This window comes from Pinus tabuliformis, chromosome Q (genome assembly GCF_031772625.1).
Source record: "Pinus tabuliformis cultivar Carrire ecotype Pingquan chromosome Q, CPIR1, whole genome shotgun sequence".
Classification (NCBI taxonomy): Eukaryota; Viridiplantae; Streptophyta; class Pinopsida; order Pinales; family Pinaceae; genus Pinus; species Pinus tabuliformis.
Window position 1 is genome coordinate 1,002,770,694 of NC_142296.1, and position 22,196 is coordinate 1,002,792,889.

The window sequence follows — 22,196 nt, forward strand, 5'->3', positions numbered from 1 at the left end:
TAATTCTACTACTGCCAAATGGGCATTCAAGATCTTAATCTCCTCTCTCAATCCTTCATCTGCTACTCTTTGAATAGCTCTTCCACAACCTCGTCTTCCAACTTCCATTTAAAAAAAAAACATAATCCTACTCTGATACCAAAATGATGGGACCAACCCTACTATACCCCGTTAATTAAACGTGTGATTTGTGATAATATCGAGCGGTTAATTTGTGTTATTGTGTGATTAATTTTTTGGTACCGACTCTTAATTGTGAGGGGGACACCTGTGCTGACCTCAGGCTCTGCTCTCCTGCCTTTACACTACACTCCCGAAAAACCCTAATCCCTCATTTGGTCACTGTGCCTAACATTTCTGTGTTCTACCGAGAGGGTTTGCCGCTCTGGTTTCATTTGCAGTTGGTAAGGGTTTGATGGTTCTCTGTCTACACACCTTGGTCACAAATCCCGCTCTTGTAGCGGAGGGTTCTGGTTATGTGTTAGCTCTAGTTGAAGTCCTCTATTTGCCAGTTCTCTCAGGGGTTTTGAAGGTTAGCTCTGTGGATGCCAAGTCTCAGGGTTCTTCAAGTTGCTTTCTCCGTTCGGATGGTGGCATTGGCTACCTCTTTGACGGCTCGATGGACATTGTTTCACTTCATGGTCACTTTGATTTTAAGATTGTTCTTATGGTTATAGTTCTGTTGAAGCTTTCGATTTTTTGTGTAATTGTTTCACTGTATAACTATCAATTTGTCAATTGTTTCAGGCCACGATCATGGGGTGACCCAACGCTCAGCTTCTGCTCGACAAGTTTTCATAGGTAAGCCCTCTATATTTGATTCACGACACTGCTCTGATTTTCTATTAGTACTGAGGGTTTTCACTCCTTGTGAGCAGGGTCCACTCTGGTGGCTATGACCTGGTCGAAAGCTCTCCTTCTCTTGCGCGAGCTTGGGTCCTCTAGTAAGTTCCAACTCTGTAAACCCTTACACCTATCTTTATGCTTCAATTTCAGAATGTAACTTTTGTTCACTGATGGTTGGCTCTTGGTGGTTGCAAGTGGATGTTGAGCCATCCTAGTTGCTGGTCTCGGTTCTTGTTTCCCACATGTTGGAATGGATAGGGTCATTCCATGTTGCTTTGTTTTTTTTCTTGTCTCGGCACTCTTGCTTCCTATTGGTTGTCTTCGGTCTGTGGTAGTGGGCTTCAGATCTCTGTTACTGGCTTTATGTCTGAATGCCTTTGGGCCTTAAAGAATTTTGTAACTTATGTCTGAACGTTGTTTAAGTTATTAGTTGGGGTTTCAAACCGCAGTCTCACCTTTTGGTCTTTACAGTTTACAATCTCGTCCTTGTCTTGGACTGTAAATATTTTTTATACTTCTATGTATATGTTTATGCAAAGATTTTGAAAGGAAAAAGAAAATATATTTATATATTCTGGTACCTGTAGATGTATGCGGCGTCCTTGTTGTGACTGTGTTTATTGGTTCTATGAAACCCTCCATCGATGTATGACTGTAGTCTTTGCCAGGTTCTTTGTATACTCAGGAACTATAGATGTTGCTTGTAACTGTATTTGATTCCTCCGCTGGTTATTTCACCCTCTTATCTGTGGTTGATTCTTCCACGAGGCCCTCTGTTGTTTCAATGAATTTTGACTTTCTCGGTCGCTGTTAAGAAAAACTAAATTGCTAGTTCTTTGTGGTTATTATGGAACACACTCACTTCTTAATTAGGAAGAAATTAATCTGTTGCTGCAATGGAAATGGATTCAGATTCTCTCTTAAAAAATTCTTGTATGTTTCTATTATTTTCAGCTATGATGGAATCGTTACAGTTTTTTATTTTTTCCTTTTTTAAAGGACTACTGTATAGTTACTTAAAACTGTCAAAAGTTACATATGGTTATTCATGATAATTGTTCATTTCTTTTTATCTAGATTCTAAAATTAACCTACAACAATAAATTTAAAAGAAAACGTAATGAAAATTAAAACAGTAGGCTGAGACAACCTTAAAATTGCCACAACATCCTAAATGCTATTAACTAAAAGAATTAAATGAGACTTATAAAACTCGCTATGAACCTTTCTAGTTTTCTGAGAAAATACTCCAGCCTTGATCTCACCTAGTTGGATGCTCCTGCATAATTTTATTTTTACGCTCATAAATGACAACATCAAGCACAAGCTTGAATAATCCTCAAACACCTCAGTTTAATGGAAAAAATTATGATTATTGGGCTATAACAATGAAGGCCCTATTTTCTTCTCAACACATTTGGGATTTACTGGAGAATGGTTTTCAAGAACCGGAAGATGCACCAGCATACAATGCCTTATCTCAACAAGAAAGAGATTTGTTAAGGGACAACGGGAAGAAGGATTCAAAAGCCCTATTTTATATTTTTCAAGCAATTCATGAAAGTATTTTCCAACAGCAACAAAGTCCAAGCAAGCATGGGACACTCTCCAAAAAGCCTACCAAGGCATGGCAAAAGCCAAGAAAACAAAGTTGTAAATGTTGAGGAGAGATTTTGAAACACTTTGTATAAAAGAGTATAAGAATATAAACTCGTTTCTTACACATGTAATTTCGCTGGTTACTCAAATCAGGTTTCATGGTGAGACACTTGAGGAAATAAGAATAGTTGAGAAAGTTTTGAGAAGTTTGCCAGCAAGGTTTGAGACCATTTTTGTGGCCATAGAAGAGACAAAGGATCTTTCACAGTTCTCAGTAGATGAGCTTAATGCATCATTGATTTCTCATGAACATATATTAAATAGAGCAGCGAGCTCCTCATTGGAGCATGCCTTCAAGACACAAGTATAATTTGGTCAAGGTCGAGGAAGAGGAAGATCATATGCTAGAGGAAGAGGAAGAAGCCCACACAAAGGTGGAAGAAGTAGCCTTTAAAGCTCAAGTGGAAGAGGTAGCAATTAAAATCCAAGTCAATGCCCAAGCAAGACTCTAGCACAAAGTCAGAGGTATGATAAATCTCAAGTTCAATGTCATTACTGTAAGAAGTATGGTCATTATGCAAATGAATGTAGAAAGAATCAATATGACATTAGTAACAAACCAAGTGTAAATTTCACAAAAGAAAATCAGAACCAGGATAGCATGTTTTTAGCTTGTAATGAGCACAAGAAAAACAGAGTGATATATGGTATCTAGATTCAGGGTGTAGCAACCACATGTCATGAAACATAGAAATGTTTTCCAATCTAGATGAAAGTGTGAAATCTAAAGTTACATTAGGGACTGATAGCAAAGTCTGTCTCATGGGAAAAGGAAGGGTTAATATCCTAACAAAGAAGGAGGAGAATAAGTACTCAGATTTTTACTTTGTCCCCAGTGTGAAACATAACCTCATGAGCATTGGACAACTCATGCAAAAGGGCTACAATGTCTTCTTTAAGAATGATGTATGCACAATTTTGGATAGGCCTCCAAGTAGACAACTGATTACAAAGGTTTAGATGACAAACAATAGAATGTTTCCCTTAAAAATAATATCAGATTTGGAGAAAGAAGGTGCACAAGCACAACTCTCAATGAACTCACAAGAAGTTGCACGAAAAGAGGCAGCTATCATGCAAGTAAACTCTCAAGCAGAAGTAAAACATGAAAAATAGCTATGGAATTTGAGATTTGGACATCTCAACTTTGGAGGTTTGAATTTGCTACATAGGAAAGGCATGGTGAAGGTTTACCACTCATAGAAAAGCTAGACAACATATGTGAAGGATGTATATTGGGAAAGCAACATAGAGAGACACTTCCAGTAGGAAAATTAGTAAGGGCAAAGGCACCTTTAGAGATTGTCCACTAAGATTTATGTGGACCAATGCAAACACCATCAATTGGTGGCAGCCACTATGTATTTACCTTCATAGATGACTACACAAAGAATACATGGGTCTTTCTCCTAAAACAGAAAAGTGAAGTGTTTGAGTGCTTTCGACAATATAAGGCTCTTGTTGAGAAGAAAAGCGAACATTAAATCAAAGTCCTTAGGACTGACAGAGGTGGAGAATACATCTCAGATGAATTCCTTCAATTTTGCAGGGAGCATGGAATTCACAAGCAATTTACAACAAGATATACACCGTAGCAAAATGGTGTGGTAGAAAGGAAGAATAGGACCATTATGGAGATAGCAAGGAGTATGTTGAAGGAAATATCATTTTCCAAATGACTATTGGGCTGAATCTGTCACTTGTGCAACATATCTCTTGAATAGATGTCCAACCAAAAGCATCTAGAACAAAGTTCCTGAAGACGCATGGAGTGGAAGAAAGCATAGTTTCACTCACATGAGAGTTTTTGGATGTGTGCCTTGTGCACATGTCCCGGATGAGTTGAGGAAGAAGTTGGACAGCAAGGGGGAGAAATGTATATTTGTTGGATACAGTGATGAATCCGAGGCATACAAACTCTACAATCCATTAACCAAGAAGGTCATAATCAACAGAGTTGTGCAGCTCCTAGAAGTGGAAGCATGGGATGGATGTTTAGAAAATACAGTCAATGTCAAAGCATGAATGCCACATGAGGACAAAGAGGAATTAATAGCAGCAAGTAATTCCTCAACAATGACTCCCTCTACACTTATTCAAGCGCAACAAAGCAGGCAACAAGCAACACCATCAACAAATAATAGGATAGTTTTGTGCAACCAAGAAAGTGCTTCTTCAAGCACACCGCGAAGTGCGACACCATGTGACATGTCAAGCCCATATTCAACAAGCACAAGAAGGGCAAAATTCATAAATTTAAATGAAATTTATGAGCAAGATGAAGTTGATAGTAGCTCAAGTATGAATTCCTTAATTGCATTATTTTGTCATGTAGATGATCCAATCCATTTTGAGGATGCAGTTAAAGAAGAAAAATTGGTTGCAGGAATGGAGGAAGGGATAGAAGAAATAGAAAGGAATGACACATGGGAGTTAGTGAACCTTCCGAAAGGAAAACATGTCATTGGAGTGAGGTGGGTCTATAAGACCAAAAGCAACATCGAGGGAAATATTGAAAGGCACAAACGAAGACTAGTTGTTAAAGGATACAAGCAGCAACATGGAAGAGATTACGCGGAGACGTTCGCACCGGTCGCGCAGATGGAGACAGTGTGAGCAGTTGTCATGATCGTCGCGTAGCATAAATGTACAATGTATCAAATGGACATAAAATCAACGTTCTTGAATGGAATGCTGAAAGAGGAAGTGTATGTCGCGCAACCGCCTGGTTATGAGATTGAAAGCCAAGAAGACAAAGTATATCAATTGAGGAAGTCTCTTTATGGGTTTAAACAAGCACCGCGCATGGTACATTAGGATAGACGCTTACTTGTTGGACAATTTTCAACAAATATGATGGTGAGCCTACTCTCTACATCAAAGAGAGCAAAGGTAAGATTCTCATTGTCATCTTATATGTAGACAATTTGATTTTTACAAGAAGCGATGATTTCCTCATTGCTGATTTCAAACAAGTCATGAAGAGTGAAATTGAAATCACTGACTTGGGATTGTTAAGATACTTTTTGAGCATAGAAGTGAAGCAAACAAAAAATGGAATTTTTATCTCTCAAGAAAAGTATGTGGAAGAAATTTTAGAGAGGTTTAAAATGTAGAACAACAAGTCCGTACCAACTCCAACTATCATAGGGTTGAAGGTGAGAAAAGAAGATTGTAGCAACAAATGTCAATCCAACATTATACAAAAGCATGATAGGCAACTTGATGTATTTGACCACCACTAGGTTGGATATAACTTATGCAGTAATTTTGGTGTCAAGGTTCATGGAGACACCCAAGGAGACGCATTGGCAAGCAGCTAAAAGGATTCTAAGGTATGTCAATGGGACAAAACAGTTAGGCGTTTTGTACACAGAAAAAAGTGATTTCAGGCTGGTTGGTTACATTGACAGTGATTGGGCAGGCAGTGTCGATGACAGAAAGAGCACGTCAGGATATGTTTTTCATTTGGATTCCGAAGCCATTTCATGGGCCTCCAAGAAGCAGCCAATAATGTCACTGTTAATAACAAAAGCTGAATATGTCGCAGCAATAACAACAACGTGTCACATAGTTTGGATGAGAAGGATGTTGAGGGATCTTCATCATGACCAAGAGGGAGCGACAACTATTTTCTGTGACAACACCTCAGCAATTGCATTGTCAAAAAAATTTGTCTTCCACAAAAGGATGAGGCATATTGATGCTAAATATCATTTTATCAGAGAGTCAATTAACAATGATGAAATTTTGTTGCGGTATTGCAGGTCATAGGAACAATTTGTTGATATTTTTATAAAACCATTGGCAAGTGAAAGTTTTTTTCTTTTTTTTTTTAACTCAGAAACTATTTTGGAATTGTCAATGGCGGCAATTGCGATTAAGGGGGAGTGTTGGAAATAATAATCCCAACCACCGCAATAAAAACCTGATAGCAGCCATACTTGTCAGATGTATTTTTGCAGGTTGCATTTCTTTTTGAAGATGGAAGGACGTATTTTTGCAAGTTGCATCTCTGTTTGAAGATGGAAGGACTGAAGCTAGGCGCGAACCATTCTGAAATGCAAGGAATTTAATGTATTTTGGTAAATAGATATGGGCAAGTATTTACTGCGCGAATATTGCCCACACTCCGCAAATGCGCGATTCTGATCACACTCAAGAACAACATCATATTAATTATTTTTTCTCTCTCAACAATTAAATGTAAAATTGTATGTTGAGTTAAATATGAATGTAAAATTCATTTTGATAGGGTATTAAATGTAAAATTGTATGTTGAGTTAAATATGAATGTAAAACTCATTTTGACAGGGTAGAGAGTAAGAGGGTAAGAGAGAAAAAAGCCCAAGTCTCTCGGGCGAAAATGGTGGAGAAAATTTTGGTGGGTGCGTGAAAACCACTCTGTGTTATTCGCGTTATTGTAAATCACTATAAACCTTAGTTTTTTACTTGGTGAATGAGTCGCAGTCTCATGTGAATGTATTTGCAAGATTTAGAAATCAATCCTAAGTTTTATTTGTGATGCTCCAAGCTTTTACTTGGGTTTTTGCCATAAGTGAATTTTGTGTATTGATTAAGTCTCTGAAATAACTCCTTGGTGCACTAAAGCAAGTGTGTGAAATAGCTTTGCGGTGTGCGAAGGTAGCTACGTGAAATCAGCTCCGTGCTGCGCGAAGATACCTGCGCGAAAGTAGCTTTGCGAGAGTCATAGAACTCTGCCCCTCCGCGTAAATTTTGTAAATTTTCTAACATTTGTGTCAGTTTTCGAGTTTTCATGGCTTCTTTCTATTATGGATTTTGGCTGAGTTATGCTACTATTTCTCATGGGTTCTCCTGCCTGAGAATCTGTGCCACCAGTGAATATAGACATAAAAGGTTGTTATGCTTAGGAGAACTATTTATCTATTCTGATTGGTATTCATGAACACCTGGATTCATTTGCAGCTAAGATTGCAAAAGTTCGGAATAATTTCATATTCTATATATATGTTTCCTTGCATTTTCCTTTGACATAAAATGTGAAAGCTTTGTCTCAATTAGTTGGGTTTCGGATTTTCTATGTTACTATAAAGATAAATGAATGGAAGACAATGAAAGAAATTGGCATGTTATGAGATGGATATATAAAAAAAAACTCTCATCCTTTAAAACTCCATCTATCATATCAACAAATGTAATAAGATGAATATGGTAATTTAATTCCAACAGGCTCATGGGTAGGTCGTCCAATGCCTCTCCATTTTCAATATCACAATTACATAATCATCTTGAGTGACAACCTTGCTGGAATTGAGACCTATGTTGTTCATCCTTCACATTTTCACAAGGCTCAACAATCTCATCATCATAATCCAAGGAAGATGATGTTCCCATTGTAGTTTTTCATTTGTTTTCATCTACAGTGCTTGAAAATCTATTTCCATGTCCTTCACATAGAATTTCCTTCAACTTGTTTCTCCTCTTGCTATGTTGGTAGCCTTCAATCTCCTTTACTTGAAAATAAAATGCTATGACTTCAACACTCTCTTCTTCACCGACATCTATGCATACACATTCTTTAGTATCAACCAAATCATCAAATGTAATATCTATTTCTCTTGCTATGTTGGTAGGCTTGAATCTCCTTTACTTAAAGATAAAATGCTATCACTTCAACACTCTCCTATTCACCGACGTCTATTCATACACATTCATTAGTATCAACCAAATCATCAAATATAATATCTATTTCCCATGGAACATCCTCCAAAGCTCTCCTCCTTGTAATGTATATATCCAAAACTCTCATCCTCTCTACAGTTTGCAAAGTAGTAAATAGAAATGCATACTACATATATCCATCTCATAAAATGCCAACTACTTGCATTGTTTTCCATTCATTTGTCTTTATCGTACCATAGAAAATCCAAAACCCAACTAATAGAGACAAAGCTTTCACATTTACTGTCAAAGGCAAAGACAATGCAACAAATATATAGAATATGAAACTATTCCAGACTTTTGCAGTCTTAGCCACAATTGAATCCAGGTATTCATAAACACCATCACAATAGCTAAATAGTCCACCTAAGCACTACAGCGTTTCATATCTATATTCACTGGTGGCACAGATTCTCAGGTAGGAGAACCCATGAGAAATAGTAGCAAAATCCATAACAGAAAGAATCCATGAAAATCCGAAAACCGACACAAATGCATGGAATGGGAATAAAAACCTGAAGTGTTGAACTCTGTTTGAGGATCCCCCATTACCCTATTCCATCAGCGTCGGTAGAAGCATTATTGCATGTATACGGTGGCAGCCAATCAGATAAAACCGAAGTAAAACTGCTCATGAATAATAAGGCAATCAAATGAAAGAGAATAGTTGCATGTTTACAAGAATTAGCGAAGTATAAACAAGTATACTTGTCGACGTTCCTCATGATCATCAGATTGACAAGAGAGTTGCAAAACCAAAAACATATGCGAAACTTCAAATACAGAAAACCTAAACTAAGAATTCAAACGCTGAGAGCATACGACATTCCCAAAAGATAAACTTCCACGGGTCATTCCTCAAGTTGAATTGACTGCCTGCAAAGCTTGCTTGCGTCTTCCAGCATAAGTTAATGCGAACTCAACCTCGAGCATACGTCCAGACCAGAGCCGTGCAAGGAACTTGTTCTCAGCTTCTCAGGATTGTCTCTCGTTGTTTCGTTCAATCGTGACTGGAAGGCTAGCTGTAAGCTATTCAATGTAATTTCATGTACATCTCTATCCCAATTCCACGAGTAAAGTTTATGGAGGTGCAAGGTAAAGAAGGATGGATTTTAACGGACTTTTACGAGGAAATATAAGCTTTTAATCATTGAGTTTATTAAGTTATACTTACTTTTGTATATATTATAATGAATAAATAAAATTAGTAGTTTTTATAATTGATTAGTATTGACGCAAGCTTATAGCTTGCGATCACCAGGATCTTTTCTAGAACATTCATATGCCAGCATGCGCCTCAACTTTTCTTCATTACACGGCAATTTCATCACTGTAGATCGATCCTGCTCATGGCATTTTCATATCGACTTCTTGTTGATTTTCTGCATTAAAACTTAGCGCCATAATTTCACCACATACTCAAGTTAATAATGAAATTCTCTGCGCCGTCAATTCATTAACATAAAAAACTTCTACAGATGCATGAATGACCCGGCAGTTCAACATACATGCTTCCGCTGCGTTCCAATCTCTTTACTAATAATCTGCTCCTCAACCGCCTCTCTAATAATCGGCCAATCTCCTATGGCTTCGATGGATACCCCGCCCCTGCACTCTTAACTTACAATTCTCCACGCGGATGGCAAACAAATAAATGTTAATATCGTTTAATCAAAGGTAAACATCCGCAACTGCGGCGCCGGCTGTATGCTGGATTCCATTATAAACACAGTCGTATATATAAGCAGCGCTTATTTGCTCCAATCGACGATTATGTAACACTTCTTACTGCAAGCAAAGTTATATATGTATATATCTCTGCATACAAACTCGTCAGCATATATAGATAATCCGCCTTCAACAACAAACGGACCTGCAATCTCAGATTTCCAATAAACCACACAGCAAGTATAAAATAAAGGACTTCCAACACGCAGACACTATACCAATATCCACTTACGCAAACCGCTGTAGGTTTTCACACTCCATTTAATATCGCCGCTTGCTCTTATTCTACACAACCATTCATGTGTATAACGCAGGTATATTGCACATGTAACCGGCTAAATACAATTGGAACCCGCCTTCAAAAATGGTACCAGTTCCGCTGTTTGGGATCTCAGTCCACGGCTGTCGTTGCAAGCGCTCAAACAAACACCGGCCAACATAATTTTGAAACTACAGCTATTAAGAACGCCCGGTTATGTTCCCTACAGTTAATTAATGAAATCTCATTCGTCCTTGTCATAACCAGCATATGAGTGCGTGTTCAACATTATGAGACTTTGTATATGGGCGCCATACAATTTCATACTATACAATACTGCATTCACATAAATTGCGCACTAGAAACACCAATCGGCTTCCGCTTCCGCTTAGAGCTCTCGCTCTCAAACTAATACGCTGACTGTGTATTTCTGTCGGTGTATATTCATTTGTAACGTTTCCCATCAAAATGACACGACTATTCGTTCCTCCTCAGGTATCCGGATGCCAGGTCGCCTGCTCCAAAGTTTCAACTACGCTGATCCTGTTGGAATATTAATTCCAACTGCTGTGCAGCAGCAACAGCTGTTTTACTTTATTCATTTGTCTTTATCCGGCGTCCCACATTTTTCCCCCGATCTGTTAAATCACCGCTATTACCATCTTTTCACCGTTTGCTTGTTTGTGTTCCCAAAGGAGGAGGAAGATCAGATCTGGGCTCTGCGCCATAACAGCTCACCAAACAGCATTAAAGAAGAAGCATGGCCGAGAAGGAAAGTACCAGCCGCAACATTTATCAGTCTTGGGTTTCAGCACAACCGACTCAAGAAATACAGCAAAAGAACAGATTTGTTCATTATGTGCAGCAAAGATTCTGTCAGAGAGTTGAGGCGGTTGATGGATAAGTTATGACCGCTTCCTGCACTATATATATATGTGTAGAGCCACAGCAGTGTAAGAGATGAGAGAAAGATAGAGAGCAGAGGAGAGCACGCAGCAGCGTGAGTATAGTTTTCTGTTAGTGAATATGGAAACGCAGCACACAACAGTGTTAAGAGTTTAGCAATATAGCGCAGCAGCGCTGGAATGTAATTTCTGTGTTTTTAAGAAAGAATGTGCAGCAGCATGAGCTCACATGAATGAAGCCATTTTGCACAGCAGTGCTGAAATTTTATGAGATAGTTGTTGTGTGGAACTGAAGCGTTCCTGATGTAATCCCTCTGTCAAGAGGAAGATGCTTTTCAGCATAGTTTGGTGAATCCCTCTGTTGAGAGGAAGATGCTCTTTAGCATAGATTGTAAATCCCTCTGTTAAGAGGAAGATGTTTTATAACAGCAGTTGTGGAAATCCCTCTATGTGAGGAAGACTTAGTTTTATCAGTTAGTTTACTTTCATAAATAGAAATTCCTTTCTGTGCGTTTCTGTTTCACCAAAAGTTATTTCGTCAAAATTTTTAGTTGCTGAAACAGCTCGTAACTCAAAAATACTTGACGTCAAAATTTTTACGTTGCTGAAACACCGTTGCTGAAACACCTGTTTCAGCAACTGAAAAAAAACTGTGTTGCTGAAACACCGTTTCCAGCAAACGAATTTTTCTGTTTTTCTGAGTTAAAAACAGAGTATTTTCCTGTGTCAAAACCAGAATGTTATTTTGATCAGTTTGTGATCCTGAGGCAAAGTAGAGCATTATTTTATGCTCGGTTTTGTGTTTTTGAATTATCAGAAAACAGAGTATTTCTCTCTGTTCATATTTTTGTTGTTTCGGAATTTATCAGAAAATTCTGAACAGTGGAAACAGAGGATTTTTCCACTGTATTCTGTTTGGAATAACCAGAAATTCCCGACATGGTATCAGAGCTTGACCAGGCTCTTTGAAGGCGTCAAAGAAGCTGAAGGAAGATTTCTTGCAGCAGCAACTTCTCCAGCAGCGTGAAGACTCAGCCAAGAAAAATATAAGGTATTTCTCAAGAATTTCTTTTGTGTTGCTGTTGAAGAAACAATCAGTTATTTTAAAATACTCAGTCAAATGGCAAGGTCAAAGAAGAAAGTCACCAATCCTGCTAAGAATGTGTCTCCCTCTACTCCCAAAATAGAAGACAATCAACTTGAAAGCATTCTATTTGAGGCTTCAAGACTTAATGGAAATTTTGATATGTGGGAAATAAAAATGAGGACTGTCTTACAGTCTCAAGGGATTGAAATTTGGGAATCAGTGATTGATGATAGCAAGATGGATAGAGAATCCAAGGAGTGCAATGCAAAAGCAGCAAAGACAATTTTGGATGGGCTGCCTGATTCTTTAAAGAAGAATATAGGAAAATATTCATCAGCAAAGGATATATGGGACAGACTTCATGACCTTCATGCAAAGGGAGCACTGACCACGACAATCAGTCAAGAAGGAAATTCTGAACCCATCATAGAAGCTGAAAATGAGAAGGTTGACCTCATCAAACTTCAAGTACAAGAAAGAGATGAAGAGCTCGCCAAGCTTAAGAAGGAACTTGATCAAAGCAAAAGGAAGCATCATGAAGAAGTCATATCCATGACAAATCAGTTGAATAAAGCAAGGAAGCAGGAAGATATCTTGTCAAATCAACTTGAACAAAGGCACAAGAGAGTGAACAAACTTGTAGAAGAGATTGGACAGTACAAGGTAGAGGTCTCCTCCCTTAAGTCTGAATTACAAGAAGCCAGGAAGCAGGCACAAGAAGCTGAGAAGAGAATGGAGAGCAGTCAAGCAAAAGATGAAGAAATCTCCAAAATGAAGACAGATATTATCTCTCTTAAAATAGTATCAGCTGAAGCTACTTGTAGCAAGGAAGAAACTGAGGGACAACTAGCAAAGAAAAATAATGAATGTGAAAAGTTAGAAGAAGAGATTGTCCTCCTCAGGAAGAAGGTTGAAGGGATGAACAAAATCATGAAGAGCTCTCAAGCCTTGGATGATATGCTCAGCTATCACAGATCTCCATATGATAAATCAGGACTTGGGTATGTAGGTGAACCCTCAAACAAGTATGAGGATGCCTTAAGCAAAGGAGATGTGAAGAAGCCAGAAAGAGATGGTGATGCTCCTAGTTCCAGCAAAGGCAAGGAGAAAAATGAAGGCTGCAATAGAAGAAATCCTGCTCCAAGCATAAAACCAGCTCCAAGAAGAAATGTAGCTGATGGCAAAGAGGCAAGATGCAATGGTCATCAACAAAGGATCTCAAGGCAGCAAGGCTTCAGAAGTACATCAAGGAAACCTCCATCTCCCAGGTACCAAAGTTCATTTTTTGGTTATTGTTATGCTTGTTCAAACTTTGGTCATATGGCAAAAGACTGTAGAGCATTTCATGGAGATAGATGTTGTGGTCCCCGACAATCTCCAAGAAATAATTTCACAAGAAGAAATCATGAATTCTTATTCATGAATAAAGTTGAATGCTTCAAGTGTCATAACATTGGGCATATGGCACGTGACTGTAACTTGACATGGGCCTTTACACAAGCTAAACCCATGCAAAAGAAGAAAGTTACACAAGTATGGAGGAGGAAGAAAACACAGTCCGAAAGTCCCTTGAGCTCTCCAGCCGATCTAAGTTTCTTTTGAGAAGATTCTGCCAAAAGAAGATAATGCATACACTAAAGGGGAGCCTGTAATTTTTTTTTTTTTTTTTTTTTTTATCATTATTGCTGAACTGTATTGACAGTCATTCTTTGATGAAGATCTTCTTATAAGGAAGAGATATGGAATTAAATCTCCCATGACAACAGAGAAGGAGCAGGTTGCTGATATTCTGACCAAACCATTGGATCAGAAAAGTTTTGAGTTTTTATTGAAATGTCTGGGTATGATTGAACGCCCAGCAGTTGAAATTAAAAGGGGAGTGTTGGAATATTAATTCCAACTGCTGTGCAGCAGCAACAGCTGTTTTACTTTATTCATTTGTCTTTATCCGGCGCCCCACATTTTTCCCCCGATCTGTTAAATCACCGCTATTACCATCTTTTCACCGTTTGCTTGTTTGTGTTCCCAAAGGAGGAGGAAGATCAGATCTGGGCTCTGCGCCATAACAGCTCACCAAACAGCATTAAAGAAGAAGCATGGCCGAGAAGGAAAGTACCAGCCGCAACATTTATCAGTCTTGGGTTTCAGCACAATCGACTCAAGAAATACGGTAAAAGAACAGATTTGTTCATTATGTGCAGCAGAGATTCTGTCAGAGAGTTGAGGCGGTTGATGGATAAGTTATGACCGCTTCCTGCACTATATATATATGTGTAGAGCCACAGCAATGTAAGAGATGAGAGAAAGATAGAGAGCAGAGGAGAGCACGCAGCAGCGTGAGTATAGTTTTCTGTTAGTGAATATGGAAACGCAGCACACAGCAGTGTTAAGAGTTTAGCAATATAGCGCAGCAGCGCTGGAATGTAATTTCTGTGTTTTTAAGAAAGAATGTGCAACAGCATGAGCTCACATGAATGAAGCCATTTTGCACAGCAGTGCTGAAATTTTATGAGATAGTTGTTGTGTGGAACTGAAGCGTTCCTGATGTAATCCCTCTGTCAAGAGGAAGATGCTTTTCAGCATAGTTTGGTGAATCCCTCTGTTGAGAGGAAGATGCTCTTTAGCATAGATTGTAAATCCCTCTGTTAAGAGGAAGATTTTTTATAACAGCAGTTGTGGAAATCCCTCTATGTGAGGAAGACTTAGTTTTATCAATTAGTTTACTTTCATAAATAGAAATTCTTTTCTGTGCGTTTCTGTTTCACCAAAAGTTATTTCGTCAAAATTTTTAGTTGCTGAAACAGTTCGTAACTCAAAAATACTTGACGTCAAAATTTTTACGTTGCTGAAACACCGTTGCTGAAACACCTGTTTCAGCAACTGAAAAAAAACTGTGTTGCTGAAACACCGTTCCCAGCAAACGAATTTTTCTGTTTTTCTGAGTTAAAAATAGAGTATTTTCCTGTGTCAAAACCAGAATGTTATTTTGATCAGTTTGTGATCCTGAGGCAAAGTAGAGCATTATTTTATGCTCGGTTTTGTGTTTTTGAATTATCAGAAAACAAAGTATTTCTCTCTGTTCATATTTTTGTTGTTTCGGAATTTATCAGAAAATTCTGAACAGTGGAAACAGAGGATTTTTCCACTGTATTCTGTTTGGAATAACCAGAAATTCCCGACAGATCCTTCTCGGACAATAAGGTTTCAACCTCAAATGCGCCAATACGTCCAGAATAAACCTCTGCAATTACATGGATAGAAACTCCCAAGACAGTCCCGCTGGCTCAACCCGTGACTCACCATATATTCGATACGCTGGACGGGAGTATCATTACAGTTCGGTCCACTTAATAATAACTCGCAGTCACCAACCAAAGAATTGCAGGTTCCGCTTGGCTGCAGTCTAAATCGAACAGCAGGTCCTCATACTTGCACGATTCCACAGTTCTGTGAACCAACACTCACGGCATCCCCTGCGCTAACACTGATGAATATAAATATATACGCCCTCATTACAGTCCGCCAGTGAATATACGATCCCAGACCTGTCTATACATCAACTGAAAAGAAAACCATCATCACCGTGCCATTCAACAATTTATAACTGTATATATGTGCGGTTTCAACATTATATAACCGCACAACATTATATAACAGCATATATGAGTGCCATATAAAATCAACCCTGTTTATATATCAATTGAAAAAGAAACATCATTATTCCACAGCAGAGAGCGCATGGGAAAATAAGGCCATTATCCCTTTACGCAAATTATATCCATACAAATAGAATTGCACATAAACATATTCATATTTACATAAACAAGCATACACACAGTGATATTCATGGCCAGATATGCAGAACCATGGCCCTTTTACAAACTGCCCGAAGGCTTCCAAGGAGAAACCTTGCTCCTTCTCACACTCACCCCTCACACTTCTTTTTTTTTCTCTCAAAAACCCATTCCTATTTACACACTGAACTAATTAAATGCTCAATCCCTTCAATTCCTCAACAAACCCCTAAATCTCTCAACATCCCTAAAGGATAGCTCTTTATCCCTAAAATCCTTCCACTAATTAAATTCCCTCATATCCTTTTATTAAATAAAAAGATATTTACAATAGATCCTCACATTTTCCTATTTTAATCAAATTAATTTAATAAAATATTAAAAATCAACACACCCCCTTTTAACATATTTACAAAATAAAAAAACCCTTGATGCTACTGCATCAAGTATTTATCTATTTTAATTATTGATTTAACAAGATTGATTTAACAAGAGATCAAATTTTTTCATGTGTAAATTTAATTAGAGTGCAAAATACAATGTGTTAGTTTTCTTTTTTTAAATTGTATTTATAGGGTATATACTATCAAATAAACATTTTAACCACAAAATCTTATTTGTTTCTTGATATATACCTATTTTTTTAAATGATATATAATATATATGTAATTGCCATTAAAATATTTTACAGAGCATGTACATCCAGACATTTTAATATCCAAATTAAAATGGTTTTTTATTATTAATATATTTTTAATTAGTATTATAATATTTTATTGATAACTACATTGAATATTTTTTTATATACAACATTAGAATTCTAACAAATTTTTTTCCTATATATATGAAGTTGATATTAAGATAGATTAGATAACATATATTTCCAAATAATTTATTTAAATATTTTGTTGAAATATTTTTTTTAAAGTATAAGATTTAAACATCTTACACATTTTTTTTACTTGTATTCATTTTTTTTATTATAGCTTACATTATTTTTCTATTTAGAACATAATTTTTAATTAAAGGGGTGAAGCCACATTATTTAAATGTTTTGTATAGTTATTTAATTTTTTATTATTATTATTTTTATTTTATTTTTTATTTTGGCCTACATGAGCAAAATTACAAATTTGATTTAGGGAGAGGGTTACACATCATACTTGGTTGTAGAATGAGGCTCAATAATTGACATCAATTTATGATATCAATTATGGTTTTTTGGCCATGTAAAATTAGTAACTGATGATATTTTAACAAGATATATGTGTGTGTGTGTGTGTGTCTTAATTTTTATCATAGTTTTTATTTTAGTAATGTGAAATGTATCATGACATAAATATTTTGATGCCTATCAATATTTATTAGCCATTTAATTTCTATAATTGAGCTATTATATGAGTTAAACATATATACATTAAAAAAAAACATATAACAATATTTTTAACCATGGAGATTCATCTCCACATTATCATGAATAGGGTATCAATAAGGCATGCTCTAAAACCATATCTTATTACTATATATATATATATATATATATATATATATATATATAATTTGATAAAAAAAAATAATTAAATAGAAAAGAAAAAATGATGTGCTTTGAGATAAATCTCACCCTTCTACTACTAAAAATATCCATGGCTATTCCAATCTCAACCTTCTACTACTGAAAATATTACATGGTTATTCCATACATCTTAACTCCCTACCATCCATTTATTAATTATTGATAATTAAATTAAAATACTAAAAACCATATTCCAAAATAAACACTTCTTATTGATCTCCCATTAATTTTAACATTTATAAATATACATATACTTCTAGAGTTGTAAAATAAATTCAACACTCACTTAATTGGAGTGACAATCAAAGAAGGATAGGAGTTTGAAATCAATTTCATTTCAATTCAAGGTTTCAATATATGTAAATTATTTCAACATTATTGTGAGGAAGGTGAAACTAAGGAGGTAACATTCCGTGATATAGCATAAGAAGAATGATAAAGGAGAAGGATTGATAATTAGGATATTGTTTCAATATTTAAGTTGGTAGACACAAAATTCATTGGAGTTATTATTATATTATTATTGTACATAATATGAAGCTAGATGAAATGAAATTTTTTGAGAGGGAACAAAAGTCCCTCATGAAATATGAAATGATTACTCACTTTCTCTTGTATATATGCATAATTGAACAGGTTAGGACCTAACTCCATGATTCCTACCCAAAAACACATCTCTATCATTTTGACTATAGATCTTCTTCTCTACTAGTCTCAACTTTGCTTGTGAGCCGATCATACCTTCCTCCAACATTTGGTGTACATGAAGTAACATTCATTTATTTATTCTCATGCACTATAACATTCTTTGTGTCACATTTGACTTAGCACATCACCCCTCTCTCTCTCTCTCTCTCTCTCTCTCCATAATGCCCATTCTTTCTCTGCATACATATCAACTTGTTGCACACCCATTTGTAACTCCTATCCTTTGCTTAGGTCTTCTCATCCTCATGCATGAAAGCCTCACATTAAGGCTCTTCAATGTGAACAACCCAACTTGTCACTGCTTAAGATCTAAAAAAAAATAGGAAACCCCTTCATCTCCCACCTAGTATATAATTCCAAGTTTTCTCTTCCTACCAAGGGAGGAATTCGCTTCACTCTTGCATATTTGGGATTGTCTTCATTATGTTATTCATCATCATGATCATTTCCTGGTCAATGGTTAGGAATGCTTTTCTATCTGATATTTTCTATCTGATCTCATCACTATGCATTCTCATTTTCAGAGTTTGCATGTCATCAAATCAATTCTTTGAAGATGTTGGATTCTATGGTCACTATCATCAACAAAATTTGGATAATTATTTCAATCAATAGAATCCATTATCAACCTATATACATTTGTGCATTTTAAAGAAATCTATGAAAAAATTTTATAGAGAAAAGTTCCCTTCATGATGTTTCAAATAAGCTTTTATTATGGTGTAATCTTCTCAAATGCTTGGAAGTTCCAACTACTTCTAAAACGTATTGCAAACCATCAGTTTTATTCCCTAGTTGATATTATGAATAAAGACTAAATGTTGGCTCCAATGTGTACGTAGTAGCCATTGAATTGGTGCAAAATCCTTCTTTTCAATAAAAAAATTAAAGACAAGAATTCTGAGTTTAAATCTACTCTATGTTCTAGTAGTAACTTCATTCACTTTTTGTTGTTTCTGTAAATTGAAAATTCATTCTCTCATCTCTATTTTTGGTGTGGTGTTGATTGGCAAGAACAACTACCAAGACTGGTCTAAAAATATCAAGCACAATCTAATCTTTAATGATTTTTTGGATGACGTCTATGAAGGAGAAACTGACACTAGTAATGAAAAGGAGGACAATGGGCCTAACAAGCCTATATTACAGAATGAGCTAGCCATATGGAAGAAGAAAAAAAAAATCATATGCCCTTATGATTGCAATAGTAAGTGAAGAGGCGATTCATCATATCTTTTCCCATGAATATTCTTATGGTGCTCTCAAGAAATTAAAGGATTTGTATCACTCACACTTAGAACTAGAACTTGTACAAATTAAGGTAAAGCTCTTCAACCTCGATTTGAAGGTTGTTGATCCCATGGCTTTAGCCTCTAATATCAAAGCCATTACACATGACATAGATTCCATTAGAGTAAGCATAGACCTTCTTCTCAGTGCCTTCATCAAGGCCCTCTACCCTACATATTCTCACTACCTGGAATGCTTGTAAGCTACTAACCAACAAAAGTCCATTACATTTGACTCTTCTGTGGAGAAAGTTGTACAAAATGAGAATGCCTTTGCAAAAAAGAAGACAAATTACTGCATTAAAGAGACTAATTACCTTGATCATAAATTGAAGAATTAATTAGATGATTCTTTTAGAGTAGATCTCAATAAAACAGGACTTGGAAAAAATAATTCTAGAGATGGGGCGTAGACATAATCATGGTGACATATATGATCTTCAAAGTGTCAATTACAATAGAAATGGACATTGATGCAAAGACATGCAAATTTCACTAGGATAAAATCAAAGACAAACAAGATTAGAAATAAGACAAAGGTAAAATATTATATTCAGTTAAACGTACGTGAATATGTTCATTACATTATTTCCCACTACAATATTCAAGTAGATAAATATTTATTTCACACTTCATTTGCAAAGAGATTCATGGCTACTTGATACAAGTGCACATGCCACATGACCTTCGAGAAAGACTTAATTGAAGATTTTTAAAGTTTATTTCGTAGATAAATCATATCTGAAACCTTAAAAAATTGTCACCATCAGGCTTTAATGGATTGGATTCCATGATGTTCCTATGCATGACGTGCTCTACCTTTTCCCTTGTGCACATTTGATATCAAGGTCACTTTATTCATATCTTTGATGGAAAATTTGAAATGAGAAAGGTTTCTAACAGGATGGTTCTCATGATTGGAGTAGAGAATGAAAGATTGCCCAACATGGGAAGTACAGATACTCATGCATAGAATTCAGAATACCACTCTCACAACAATGAAGGTACAATTATCTAGTACTTATTTTTTTGAGGTAGCAAAAATCACCCGATTTTGAAATGTGGTGATTCAGAATAGACTTTTTTTTCGGAGCATATTTTTGGCACTTTAATTTTTCTTATGTATCAAGTATGAACATAGTTTTTAAAATGTTAGTGATTTTCATGCTTATTTTTAAAAGTGTTGATGGAGCATCAACACATATTTTTAGGGTTTATTGTTGACACTTTAAATTTTTTTATGTATCAAGTATGAACATTTTTTTTTAAATGTTAGTGATTTTCATCCTGATTTTGAAAAGTGTTGATGCAACATCAACCATTTTTGTTTAGAGGGCTTATTTTTCACAACTTAAATTTTCTAATTTATTAAGTGTGGATATATTTTTCTAAATATTGAAAATTATTTTTTACACATTAAATTTTCTAATCTATTAATTGTAGATATATTTTTTAAACGTTGTTGATTTTCATGTTGGTAATAAAACATAAAAATACAAATAAAAAACATAACAAAAAACAAATATATATATATATGGAAAAAAAAACCAAATTAACATATAAAAATAAAAAATTTAAACAAAAAATAAAGCTAAGAAACATCGAAAAAAAAAATAAAAATGGAGAAATAATTTAAAAAAAAACTCATAATTTGAAGAGTATATATATATATAATGGTAATAAAATTAATTTTTTTTAAATAATTAAAAAATTAAATTAGATTAAAAAAAATAATTAAAAAATAAAATAAAAACAAAAACTAATGGAAATTAATTTAAAAAAATCAAAAGAAAAAAAAAAAAAAAAAAAAAAAAATTAAATAAATAAATAGTAAGCAAAGTCTTTTGGTAGAAATTACATAAGAGAAATTTTTGGCCATCATCAACTCGTCCTGATGATGAACCACACTTGTTGGTTTGAAACGCGTAGGCCAAAATTTTCTCTTATGTGATTTCTACTGAAAGGCTTTCCTTAATTCATTTTGGATCATAGAAGCTTGAATACAAGAATTAAAAACATTTACCAATACAAAAAAAAAATTAGAAAAAAAATCAATCAATAAAGTAAACTAAAAAAAATTATTTAAAAAAAATAATTGAAAAAAAATTGAATTTGGCCTCCCCCAAGGCCACCTGGGCGGGCAGGCTAATTCCGGAATCGGCTTGCTCACCTAAGTGGCCACTATGCCTAGCCCTTGGGTAGGCGAGAGGTTGTGTGCAACCTCTCGCACGCCCAGGGGCCAGTGCCTACGGCTGCCTCAGTGGCGAGATTGATTCCAGGAATCAGCCTCCCCTCCCAAGTGGTCGCCGAGCATGGCCCTTGGGTGGTTGAGGAGTTGCCCATAACCTCTCGCTCGCCTAGGGGCCAGGCCCGGTGACCTTCTGGGCATGGATGATGATTTCGAGAATCGACCTGTCTGCCGAGGTGGCCGCGGGACCTGGCCTCGAGACGGGCGGGAGTCTATGCGCAGCTCTACACCCACCCATGTGCCAAGCCACGCAGTCACCTTAGCGCGGAGGTCATTTCCAGGAATCGACCTCCCCGCCCAGGTGGTCACACAGCCTCACCCCGTGGCGGGACAAGAGCTGCGCCCAACTCCTTGCCCGCCAGGGGCCAAGCCCCCTGGCCACCTAGGCGGGTAGGTC

At 36.2% G+C, this 22,196-nt stretch overlaps 1 pseudogene; it reads left to right on the forward strand.

Annotated features, from left to right (window-relative positions):
- The first annotated feature begins 415 nt into the window (after positions 1-415).
- LOC149222877 (kinesin-like protein KIN-14L) overlaps positions 416-22,196 on the forward strand; it is a 45,557-nt pseudogene continuing 23,776 nt past the window's right edge.